Here is a 14,525-nt window from a genome sequence, read left to right on the forward strand (position 1 = left end):
AATCAAACTGATGGGTTTGTTAAGTTTTACATAAAACGCCATATTTTGGTGTCAGTTCTTGTACTATTAAAGAACAAAGAGACTAATGACTGTGAATATTGTGAAGAGAGATCAGATTAGAATTTTTAATTTATTTTTCTTCGCTTGTATTTTTTTCTACTGTGGCTGAAATATAATCCAACAATTGAAAAACGCCAAGATAACCCAAACGCCAAAATGTTTATAAAAAATAATAGAACAATGGGCCAACTTGTTAAAAATGCCTTGAAAAATGTCATTCAAATAGATTCCCTGACCCCTGTGTTACAAATGGCATACGATTTGAATAAACGCCATAAACGCCAAAATGTTAATAAGATGAAACCATTGAACGCCATTAAATATTGAATTTGGTTAACGCCAAAAATCTGAAAAACCAACAATGTTGGGAAAAGCGGAACTGGAAAAGTAGAAGATGAAAGGACAAAAAAGCCCCCCCGCCCTTTTCTAAGCGGCGAGACACGTGTTGGGCCAGGAAACATTCTCACCGTTCTCACACTTTTGAGCGTTTTCTCCTGATCTCATTTCTATATATATATATATATAAATATATATATATATATATATATATATATATATAGGGGAAGGATATATAGAAAACCCAATTTAATTTAGAAAACCCGGGAAATTCAAAGCTCCCGATGTTTTTTTTTCTTGAAAAAATTTACACATGTTAAATACATGTTTTTAAGGGTTTTGGGCAAAAAAAAATCAAAAACGCGCCGAGTAGATATTTTTAAAAAAAATAAACAAGTTTTGGTGTAACACATGTTACATTCATCTGACATATTTGTAACATGTGTTACACCAAAACTTGTTTATTTTTTTTTTAAATATCTACTCGGCGCTTTTTTGATTTTTTTTGCCCAAAACCCTTAAAAACATGTATATAACATGTGTAAATTTTTTCAAGAAAAAAAACATCGGGAGCTTTGAGTTTCCCGGATTTTCTAAATTAAAGTGGGTTTTCTATAGATACTTACATTATATATATATATATATATATATATATATATATATATATATATAGGGAGCCGCTAGAATGAGAACCACCTCGAGTTGTAAGAACCGCGAGAACTACACCCCATAGAGCGCCGTTCGCCATTATTTTTTTTTACAAGTAGATGTGTATATTATAAACACAGCCGTAAAAAATCATGGCGAACGGCGCTCCGTGGGGTGTAGTTTTTTACACCACAAGTTTGGTGAAAAAAAAAAGAAAAAAGAAAAAAAATTAAAAAACACCAAACTTGTGGTGTAAAAAACTACACTCCACGGAGCGCCGTTCGCCACGATTTTTTACGGCTGTGTTTATAATACACACATCAACTTGTATAAATAAAATCATGGCGAACGGCGCTCCGTGGGGTGTAGTTCTCGCGGTTCTTACAACTCGGGGTGGTTCTCATTCTAGCAGCCCCCTATATACATATATATATATATATATATATATATATATATATATATATATATATATATATATATATATATATATATATATATATATAGGGGACCCTAAAATGAAAACCACCTTCAGTTGTAAGAACCATGAGAACTACACCGTAAAGGGCGAGTTGGACACACACACACACACACACACACACACACATATATATATATATATATATATATATATATATATATATATATATTGGGGATAGTTTAAATGAGAACACCCATCTTTTGTGAGAATCATGAGAACAAATCTCAGCCCCTCATTTAAATTCCCTTGTGTTTTAATTAAAAGGGTAAATTGGTAATTTTACCAATCTCTCTTTCCATGATATTACACGCATCTACGTTTATGAAAAAAAAATTTGGTCCAACTCGCCCCGGATTAAAAAGTTCTCATGGTTCTTACAACTGGAGGTGGTTTTCATTTTAGCAGTCATATATATATATATATATATATATATATATATATATATATATATATATATATATATATATATATATATATATATATATATACAAGGGATAGTTTAAATGAGAACACCCATCTTTTGTGAGAATCATGAGAACAAATCTCAGCCCCTCATTTAAATTCCCTTGTGTTTTAATTAAAAGGGTAAAGTGATAATTTTACCAATCTCTCTTTCCATTATCATTGAATAACATCACATCTTCTATTATTGAAATCTTACACTTTTGAAATCTGCAACCACGGTTAGAACACACTATGATTAGGTCAAGAGATCTTCAATCGATTCATACAACTTCTTAATCTATTTTGGATTCATACGAATGATTACCTAAATCATAAAATCGTATAAATCAAGAATTGGTACTCAACAGTTATGGCAATTAGATCTAAGATCTAGGGTTCTTGGATAATTCCTCGATGTGAAAAAAAAAAGAGCTGGAAAATGCAATTAAATACGATACGATTGATGATGTATTGTGATGTGTAGATCGGAATCATTTAACATTTACCCACCTGATTCCACCCTCTCTTGGAGCCTATTTCAACATATCTTTCTTCCTTTGTATGTGTGATTACTGTGAACTTTTACTGAACTATTTATATATTCTTTTGTGTAATTCAGTTGTTATTTCATAAATGTAATCATGTGCAATTGGGCATTTTGTTGATTTAGACTAGAAATTACAATTTAATTATAATCTATGTTGTTAAATCAATTAGGAAGCTTAAAACTGTTGGTTTGAATTTGTAATTGGTTAATTGAATTGCATAGCCGACTTACTACATGTAGGTAATCCTCCTAACCATAACAACACAATCTTTTAGTTTTTGCTAATTTGAGCAGAATACCAGTGTTTAATTTTCTCAATTATATGTTTTTATGTGTAATTATGATGGTTTTTTGCATTCATAATTTTAAAATAAGTTCAGGAAATGTTGGTTTCATTACGTTTACATATGTGTAAGGTACCAATACATGTTTTTAATGCTGACCCATTATAAAAGTAATTGTTTGCATCACTTTCTGTTCTATTCTGTTTTGATTTACACATGTGTAACTGCTTAAGCCTTTTTTATTTTAGCTTTATTGTTAATGATGCTAAACCTTTTACATTACCATCTAATATCCCATATTTTATGTTCTTGTTGTGTCTATGTATGTTTTTTAGTGATGTTAACCCATATGCCTAATCAAAATTAAGTAGCATCCAAAATATGGTTTAGTGATTCTTTTCTTTGCATAGAAAAACAATCAAGGCTCATGGGCTATCTAAGATCTGGTAAACACTGGATGTGTAACTATAATTTCTTGCATCAAATCCTATTTAGATTCACACGTGTGTAACTGTTGTATAGTGTTCCCTATAAATAATGCTAAGCAGATAAGCTTATGTCAGAAGTGTTAGATTTAGTCATCAATGTGGTGACCAATTAAGGTGTGAATCGATAAAGCTAGATTCTTTTATTGAATAAACTAATGGTATTAAGAACAAGTTTTAAAAGAATTAATTGAACAATCACAGCCTGCTAATGTTTCTTTTGTTGCTCCCCAAGGTATTAGGAACAAAGGTTTTGGTATAGCTCGTCGTTTGTTGATCTGGGAGAGAAAGTGAAGGTTAAGAGCAAGAAGAATAATAGAAATTGCAACTCTTCTTGCATACTTGGCTAGCATGGTTCTCAAAACTATCCTAAACAAATGAAAGCAAACTGATGAAGGTAGTCATTGTCATGAAGAAAGCCATAGTGATGAAGATAATGATGGTGAATGAAGTTTCTTTATTATTTCTCTAGTTTTAGTTTTATTATTTCTTTAGTTTTAGTTTGATAGCGTCATTTTAAACACTTAACATAGGGTTGAATTTGAACTTCTGTATCGATGTTGGATTTTACAATCTTATATAAATGTTCCAATATTATTATGTGTTTGGGTTTGTTTTCTTATTTGCTATCATATTTTATTTGTATAAGTGTATATTTTACACATGTGTAAATATCATGTATTCCTATGTACTATGTCTTACGCACGTATATTTTTTTAATCACTAGCTAGCAGTGAAAACCATATTGGTATTAATGGGGCCTGAAAAGGTTTATTGGGCGCTATAAAAGGAAGGATGTAGTCTGGTGGTAGAGATAATAGGACATGTGATACACACATGTGTAAGTGTTTGTTTACACAAGTGTAAGCGTCATTTTGTGTTTTACACATATGTAAACCGCTCACTGTGACTTTTTTTTGTTTATGATTCACATTTGTTCATGGGCATTACAAATGTGTAAATTTGTTCCAAGTCAGGTATTTATTTTTGTTTTACATTTTCAATTGAATTACACATGCGTAAATTGTTTGTTGTCATTAATTTTGTTCTTTTTTACATCTTTTCGGCTCAGTTACACATGTCTAAACTGTTTCCTGTCAATAAATTGTTTTTGTATTACACGTTTGCAGCTCATTTACACATGTGTAAACTGTGAATTAAACAAGATAATATCTTATGTAAAAGGGGATGGCACCCAGTGAATTTATTGACAACAATAAAATATTCACAATCTACGTGCATTGGGCTTCCCGGGATATACCCCGAGGAAGACACCAAAACAAAACCGTTATCTATGGTCTAACAATTAGAACCAAACAAGCCCCCGACCATGAGAAAAATAGAAATAAAAAAGAACTATTCTAGACTTGAAGCCACACCCGTCCCAAGTCCGACATAAAAATAAATCTGCGTAATCAAGTTTCAAACAACCAAAATGATCCAAAAAAACAAAAAACAATCAAACACGACCAAAATATTAAAACATCATCTAAAGCATAACAACCGAGAGTCCATCTTGAGCTTCCTAAAAACCTTGAACTCGACCAAGCTGCAACATCATCTTCATTCCTCAACCTGTCGAAACACCAAACATACATACACCAAAGAATATCACCAACAAACACCAAACCCAACCTAATTTTCAGATCCCCAAACAAAAATTTAGGTCATTTGTTTTACATGCCATAATAAACAAATAAACATTCTGACTTGCACATGTGTAAATTCTCAGTTACACAGGTGTAAATTTATTTTACACATGTGTAAATTCTCAGTTAAACATGTGTAAATTTATTTTACACGTGTGTAAGTCTCTGTTTTACATGTGTAAGTGTTTTTGTCTTACACATTCTGACTTACACATGTCTAAAGCCACAGTTACACATGTGTAAATTTGTTTTACACATGTGTAAATTCTTTGTTAAACATGTGTAAATTTGTTTAACAAATTTTCCATTTTACACATGTGTAAATTTATTTTACGCATGTGCAAGTTTATGTTTTACACGTGTAAGTGTTTGTTTTACACATGTGTAAATTCTCAGTCAAATATGTTTAATAAAATAAATTGTTGCCATTTCAAAATACGATGTTGCATACATTTATCAATAGCTAGTGTAGAAAAGTCAGCAACTCAATGATCAATTACACTTTAATTACACAAATTTAAATCTTAGATTTTACCAAAACACTAGGAAAACCAAGATATTGATGTACCAAGTTTTAAAGGTCTTCATAATCTAAATCATCTTAAAGGAAGTTATGTAGACTTCTACAAAATCTCAAAAGCTAAAATTCACACAAGCATATGTAAAAAACAAGATGGAAAATGTTGATGTTATATGAGCTAACATAGAATAGCTAATTGGTATCCATACATTTTAAGTACAATATCTATTAAGAAAGTTAAGGTCTACTCAGGGGGACTGTAGAAAATCAAGGCAAAGAAACAGTAAAAGACAAAATTCCAGTCCAAACATAAATAATTATTGAAATCCCTTAGTCAAGTTGTAACTCAGAGATTGATTGGATTTCAAAATCAAACACCTGGTCAAATTCCAAACTGATGGCAATGACAAGCTGTCAATGTGCAAATAATATACATACCAGAACTGAAAAATTGATGCTCCCTTAGGTCACATTACATTCATTTGTATTGCTAAATAGACAATGAATATCATTCCAGCCCTAATATTAATGCATCAGAACAATAAAAAAGTAGAAAAACCAAACTTGGGCGACCTTATAATCCCTAGAACTACTTTCAGCGACCTTTTTACTTTCACCGCCCATTCGATTGTCGTCATTCATCCTTTTCTTCCACAATAATCGTAGATAATTTCAGATTTACGGGTTGATTTTGTGAGGAAGATGGTGAATCTGAAAGACGTCGATTCTATTTTGTGAGGGAGAAGGTGATTTTGGGGGTGAAGGATAATTGAATGTGATTTTACAATAGTGCCCTTTTGTTAAGCTTATTTAATGGTCCCATTCTCATTTAAACCCCACTAATCTTAGCCTTTGATTTAGGATAATCTATTGATGGAAATTGCTCCTAGAGTTCTCACAAAAATCTATGTTCTCAAGATAACCCTACCATATATATATATATATATATATATATATATATATAGAGGGTAGGGTTCCAGCGTGAACAACCTCCCAAGAGTGAACTGCGTGAACAGATATGAACCCTTGATTTCCTTTTTAGTTGTTAAGGGTAGGATTGTAATTATATAAAAAAGTTGATTTAAATCATTATTTTAATAATTGAATTAAGTTACATCTTTCCTTATTTAAATTCATTATCCACATTATATTTATTTATTAATAAGATAATTATCAAAACAAACAACAAATCACCAGATTTCAATTTTAATTTTTATTTCAGATTTCATCACCAGAATTCAAATTTTGATTTTTAAGATCCACGTAACCTTCATATTTCAACGGTATACACATGCGTACTTGGATATAAGTAGAACAGTACACCTGTGTACTCAGCATCGTACATATGTGTACAGTAATTCACAGGTGTACATCAACATTCAATATAAAAAAATCTGAGATATCAAAAAAACAGACGATATACACATGTGTACATCGCATTAAAAAGAGGGCAAAATCAGAATACACATGTGTACATCGTATTTAAACAAATAATTATTTTAATAATTGAATAAGTTACATCTTTCCAAATCCTTGATTTGATTTGTGAGAGATTTATGCAATCAATTTAAGAGGATAATTGATTACTTCATTTGTGAGAGATTTATGCAATCAATTTAAGATTGAAATTACACATATACCCTTTTTGTATTTAATTAAATGGAAAAAATTAACCAAATAATTACCATCATGCCACTCACTTTAATCTCAAGATCATAAAAATCAAGGGCCCAGATCAGTTCACGCAGTTCACTCTTGGGATTTTGTTCACGTTTGAACCTAATCCTATATATATATATATATATATATATATATATATATATATATATATATATATATATAGGGAGAGGATCATGAGAAAACTACACATAAATGAGAAAACTATAAAACTAACTAAAAAAATCCTGAAAAAAGCTTAAAAGCATACCAGTTTTTTTTTTTTAAATTTTATATAAAAAATCACTATTTTTTATATAAAAAAATTCAAAAAAAAAACTTGTACTGCACATGTGCATTATATGTGTACTACACATGTGCATTACACGCTTAAAATTAACTTTTCGAGTCTAGTTTAGCTTTTAGGGTTAGTTTTTTTGAAGGTTTAGGATTAGGATTCGGTTTTGGGTGGGGGGGGATGGGGGTTTAGGTTTGGGGGGGTGGGAGTGGGGGGTAGGTTTAGTTTTTTTTGGGGTTTCTGTTTAGGGTTTAGTTTTAGGTTCTCGGGAGTGGGGGTGGGGGGTTTAGGTTTTTGGGGGTTGAGGGTTGAGGGGGGGTTAGGCTTTTGGAGGGAGGGTGAATTTAGGTTTTTGGGGGTAGGGTGGGGGGTTTAGATTTTTGGGGGTGTCTGTGGGGGGTGAGTTAAGTGGTTTACGCTTTCCGTATTAATGCACATGTGCAGTACAAAAAAAATTTAGAAATTTTTTTTCCATATATAAAAAATAGCAATTTTTTATAAAAAAAAATTGGTATGTTTTCTAGGTTTTTTTAGTTAGTTTTTTGGTTTTATCATTTAAACTAGTTTTCTTATGATATATCCCCTATATATATATATATATATATATATATATGTATATGTATATATATAGATATATATGTGTATATATAGAAACGGGATCAGGAGAAAACGCTCAAAAGTGTGAGAACGGTAAGAACGCATCTTGGCCCAACACGTGTCACAGGAGAAAACGCTCAAAAGTGTGAGAACGGTAAGAACGCATCTTGGCCCAACACGTGTCACGCGGCTTAGAGAAGGGCGGAGGGGCTTTTTGTCATTTTATCTTCTTCTTTTCTAGTTCCGCTTTTCCCAATATTGTTTTATTTTTTGGGGTTTAAGATTTTTGGCGTTAACCAAATTCAATAATTAATGGCATTTAATGGTTTCGTCGTATTAACATTTTGGCGTTTTGGAGTTTATGGCGTTTTTAAAATCGTATGCCATTGGAACCCCAAGGGTGGTCAGGAATTTATCTGAATGGTGTTTTTTCAAGGCGTTTTAAACAAGATGGCCCATTGTTCTATTATTTTTATATACATTTTGGCGTTTGTGGTAACTTGGCGTTTTACAATTGTAAGATTATATCACAACCACAGGGAAAAAATAGAAGCGAAGAAAATAAATTAAAAATCATAATCAGATCTCTCTTCACAATCTTTACTGTCATCAGTCTCTCTCTTCTTTAATAGTACAAGAACTGTCACCAAATATATGGCGTTTTAGGTAAAACTTAACAAACCCATCCGTTTGATTATTTTGCATGCTCGTCTGTTGAAGTGGCTTTTTGTGGATGTTTGGGTACATAGATCTATGACGTGTGGGTGGGTTTTTCACTTTTGCTTCATCGTCATCTTTATCTTTATAACCATGGCACTCTTCAGTGTCATTGATCTCTTTTCCTCATCCAAGCCTTACTCATGAACAAAGAACACAAAATGACATTCGATTGTCATCAGTATCTTTTTCTTGTAGAATTGTCCATCTCATGCAGCAAAAACTTTCTGAGTTACTCCTCTCAGCTAACAATGCATTCAGTAAAACTTCATGAATAACAATACTGAATATCCAAGATAGCATATTAGCCATCTTTGATTTTTTTGATTTTTTGGCGTTTTGCAGTGAGTGGTATTTAGTACTATTTTTGGCGTTTTGTTTTTTTTTTTTGTTTGATTAAATGGTAGTTGCTGAGGGTTATTATTTTATAGAATTTCTTTTGACGGCGTAGGTTAAGCGGTGCATTATTATAATAAAGTATTCGTCGTTTCAGTTACTGTTTGTAATTATTGTTTTTGATAAGCTTTTTTCTCTGAAGTCTGTAACACGTCCCGTCTTTCAAGTTTGGCGTTTTAGATTCTAATATAATAAATTTTCCGTCTCTTCATTTTTACTGTTTTGTAATTTCTGTTTCAAGTTACATTTTCAAGTTTGCTTTTTTTTTATAATACTTTTTCAAAGTAATTTTATTATAGTTTGGGAGTTTTGGGGGTGTTTTATGGCATGATAGCGTTTAAACAAGCATTTTGGCTGTTTTGGCGTTTTTATTATATAACAATCAATTGAAAAAGAAAATAAAAAAAAGAATATATAAACAATTAATCTTCCAAATCTTCACTGTCACCAGTCTCTTTCTTCTTTTTTGTATCATCTTAACTGGCTGGTTTGACTTTCTTATGATTCATTTTGTTTTTTTTTTTGTTTTTGAAGTAGCTTTTTATGTTGCCGTTTGGAAGAATAAAGTCTGACATCAGCATCTTTTTCTTGAAGATTTGTCCATCTCATGCAGCAAAATGTTATTGAGTTTAGACCCTTCAGCCAACAATCTTGAATTATCCAATGAACGATGTTTGATTTTTTAACTTTTTTGGCGTTTTACCGATAAAAAGAACGCCACCAAATAAAAGCACCTAAAATTTGATCATGTTAAAATCAATAATGTTTTGCTGTATGAGATGGACAACATTGTTAATACTCGGTTAAGAAAGATAACTGACAATGTTGTCCACCCCATACAGCTAAACTTAATTGACAACAAACCTCAATAGTGTTTTGTATGTTTTGGCGTTATAAATTGGATGAAAGTTGAGGATAAGTCAATAAGATTTTACTCAATGAAATGGACAATATCTTCCCATAAGGATTTTGTCCATTTCACTGAGCGAAATCTTACAGACAACCAAACTGAATTTCAAAAAAAACATTTTGGGTTAGAAGATATTTGATATTTGGGTTTTTTGGCGTTTTATGTGTGTAGGCAAAAAAATCAGTGTAGAAAAATGATAGTCTTTATAAGTAATTAATTACTTAAAGATAGTAATAAATGAGATTAAAGAAAAACTACTTAATATTTTACAATTGTACCCTTTGTTCTTTTTTTTCTCAATTAAATTTTCTTCTCAAATGAACATCTCCTTGTATGTATGTATGTATGTATGTATGTATGTATGTATGTATGTATGTATGTATGTATGTAATGTATGTATGTATGTATGTATGTAATGTATGTATGTATGGTATGTATGTATGTATAGTATGTATGTATGTATGTAATGTATGTATGTATGTATGATGTATGTATGTATGTATGTATGTATGTATGTATGTATGTATGTATGTATGTATGTATGTATGTATGTATGTATGTATGTATGTATGTATGTATGTATGTATGTATGTATGTATGTATGTATGTATGTATGTATGTATGTATGTATGTATGTATGTATGTATGTATGTATGTATGTATGTATGTATGTATGTATGTATGTATGTATGTATGTATGTATGTATGTATGTATGTATGTATGTATGTATGTATGTATGTATGTATGTATGTATGTATGTATGTATGTATGTATGTATGTATGTATGTATGTATGTATGTATGTATGTATGTATGTATGTATGTATGTATGTATGTATGTATGTATGTATGTATGTATGTATGTATGTATGTATGTATGTATGTATGTATGTATGTATGTATGTATGTATGTATGTATGTATGTATGTATGTATGTATGTATGTATGTATGTATGTATGTATGTATGTATGTATGTATGTATGTATGTATGTATGTATGTATGTATGTATGTATGTATGTATGTATGTATGTATGTATGTATGTATGTATGTATGTATGTATGTATGTATGTTATGTATGTATGTATGTATGTATGTATGTATGTATGTATGTATGTATGTATGTATGTATGTATGTATGTATGTATGTATGTATGTATGTATGTATGTATGTATGTATGTATGTATGTATGTATGTATGTATGTATGTATGTATGTATGTATGTATGTATGTATGTATGTATGTATGTATGTATGTATGTATGTATGTATGTATGTATGTATGTATGTATGTATGTATGTATGTATGTATGTATGTATGTATGTATGTATGTATGTATGTATGTATGTATGTATGTATGTATGTATGTATGTATGTATGTATGTATGTATATTATTGTTATGGTTACCAACTTGTTCTCCAAGACTTCATCTTCTATATATAATCTTTGTATTCCATTGTAAAGATATATCTATTAGTGAAATATCAATCTATTTCAAATGTCCCTATATTATTTTACTATTAGGCTAGTTACACAACAAGTATATAATATTTGTATTTAGTTTGGTATTTCCGTTCTCATTTTCTAATTCGTCGATAAAAGAAACTTTTTTACTATTGATTTGTTGCTTTTGAACAAATTTAAGGACGTTAGAAAACATATTAAACAGAGTGTTCATATATGCACTCCCCTTATTTGAGTTTTTACCGCTTGGACTCTCTCTTATAGGGGACAGGATCATTTTAGAACCATAAATATTTACAGAACTCGCAGAACTCTTAATAAACAATCTTTTTATTTATATATTTTTATGTTTAGGATAATTTTATCATTTAATATGTGTATTTTTACGATTACATACATGTTAAAAGTAATTTTATCATTTTTTATATGTAATTTTATAATTACACATATGTAAACTAGTTTTTTTTACATATATTTAATTAGTTATGACACATATATATAATTTTGGCAATTAAACATGTGTAAACTACTTTTAACATGTATGTAATCAAAGAAATACATATAATAGATGATAAAAATATCCTAAATACAAAAACTTAAATATAAAATGATTGTTTATTAGGAGTTCTGAAAGTTTTGTAGTTATTTAGGGTTCTGAAATGAACTCAACCCCCTTATAGTTTTTAAATAAGTAGTATCATATCTTTTAATTTGTATTTCTTTAATTACATCTAATTTAAGTTTTTAAATAGTTCAAAAAAGATAATCAGTTTAAGTAACCAAAACTTATCTAAAATTTTATACGAATTGAATTTACATCAGTTATTCATTCCTGAAAAATTCAAAAAGAGTTCTATTTGTTTTTTTGTTAAACTGTAATTTGTTTTGATTAAACACTTAAACTTCATTTTTTCTTTTCATATAATAATGATAATCTTGATGACGTCCATCACAACTGAGTCTACACATGCTTTTTTCAGGTTAATATCCATTTTGTTTTGGTTAAACTTCATATTTTAAATAAAGTCATCATCTTCCATCGCCAACTGCGAATCGTAACCACCATCCAGAGCTGACGCTCATTGCAGGTGGTGGTGGAAGATTATGACTCTAGATACCGATGGTGGTCATAGGGGGTGGGGTGACATCAGGCACGAGAGGGGGATGGGTGGGATGGGAATTGAAAGTGAGAGAGATTAAGATTTAATTTACTCTTTATCAGTAAAAATAACACGTAAAACGCCCTTCTAATTAAAATTCATTTTGGATGACCATGGTGTCACGGAGTTGATTGTTATAATTAGGTTACCACGGGGAGGAAAAAATTCAAATAGAAATTAATGAAGTAGAATCTTTATTTTGATCAAACCTCAGCTTTACTCTAATCTTAAATTTCTAGAGTTTTTCGTTGAGTGATTTTATAACAGGGGTTTATTATGTGAAAAGTAAAGTTGACAAGTATATGAAAATTCATTCAGTTTTTTTTTTTTTTTTCCTAACTTATGGTTAAGTTATATTCAGGTCTTTTCGTGCATATGAAAATTTATTTCTTTTCTATTATAGCATATGGTCAACTGTTATATTCAATGAAAATTTATTCCTTTTCTATTATTGCATATGGTTAAGTGTTATATTCAAGTCATTTCGTGTTAAATTTGAATACCATTATTTATTTATTTGATATAGTCTAAACCGTACAAGTACAAGACGTGTTAGATGTTGATTTTTGGAATAATCCCCAAAGCAATAATATATTTATTAAAGTTGGCTTAGCTACACAACTTCTAACGCTATTAAAAATATATAATCTTAAACTTTTTGAGTAATTTGTTAATCATTTACCATTACTATAGCTAAATAAGATAATATAGACATCATTTAACGGGCTCTATCGCGCCACCTTATCGTCACATCTACGTCACGTATACATGGGGCTCTGTTGGCTCTTTTTCAATAAGGGTGTAAGGAATAGTTAAACACTTGAGAGTGGCAAACTAAAAAATCAACCAATCAGAGTGCGCCACGTCAATCAGTGAAAAGTGTTTAAACTTTGCTGAAAAGTGTTAGCAATGGTTAGACACTTGGTGAAGTGGTAAACTTTTTTTTAAAAAAAAAGAAAAATATGTGATTGGTTGAGAGATGACATGAACCCCACCCCACACTACCCTCTCTCTCTCTCTCATACCCTTCCTCTCTCTCTCTCCTCTGATCATCTCCCCGCATCGGCAACCTATCCCCGCATCGGCAACCTTCATCGAGCGGTAAACCCATCGGCGGCGGTGTTACCGTGCGGCAAAGGCGGTTTGCTGAGTAGGATTGCCGCCCACTCCGTATACCCAAACACTTGCATGAATAAAATCCATTTATTAAAAAATGAAAAAGAATAAAAAAGGAAAATAAGAGAAATAATAAAATAAAAAAGGTGATCGGTTGAAAAGATGGGCGTCACCACTTTCTTTCAATGGCGCTTCGTTTGTGCTGCTCGTGAGAGGTCAATGGCGTCTAGACAATGGGGGGGGGGGGGGGAGGCTATTGGTTGTTATTTGCTGAGATGGGCGGCACTATCTCATACCCCCAGCTTTAATAGCTTTAATAGGGGAAATATTATAAAAAACACTACTTTCTTTACAAAAGTCATTCAACAACTTTTTACACATAAAAACACTATATTTACTGTTTTTTTTTTTTTTTTCATAAAAGTTACTCAACAATTTTTGTACCTAAAAACATTGTACTTTCTTTTTTCTTCCTCACATATAGTCACTCAACAATTTCATACTTTTGAATCCTTTTTTAATACTAAAAAATATATAAGCGATGTAAGATAGAAAAAGAACATGTGTTGATACACATGGTAAGTTCAAAATTTCATGTTAACATTGTTTATTTTGTTACACCAGTTGTAAATTATTTTGTTAGAACATCTCAAGAATTTATCTAAAATTTGAAGATGATATTGATTTGTTTCTACCTTTGTAAATTAAACAGATTAATTGATATGTTTCATTTGGTTTGGTGATAACATAGGAGTTAT

The sequence above is a fragment of the Helianthus annuus genome, chromosome 2, assembly GCF_002127325.2.
Source record: "Helianthus annuus cultivar XRQ/B chromosome 2, HanXRQr2.0-SUNRISE, whole genome shotgun sequence".
In the NCBI taxonomy this organism is placed as follows: Eukaryota; Viridiplantae; Streptophyta; class Magnoliopsida; order Asterales; family Asteraceae; genus Helianthus; species Helianthus annuus.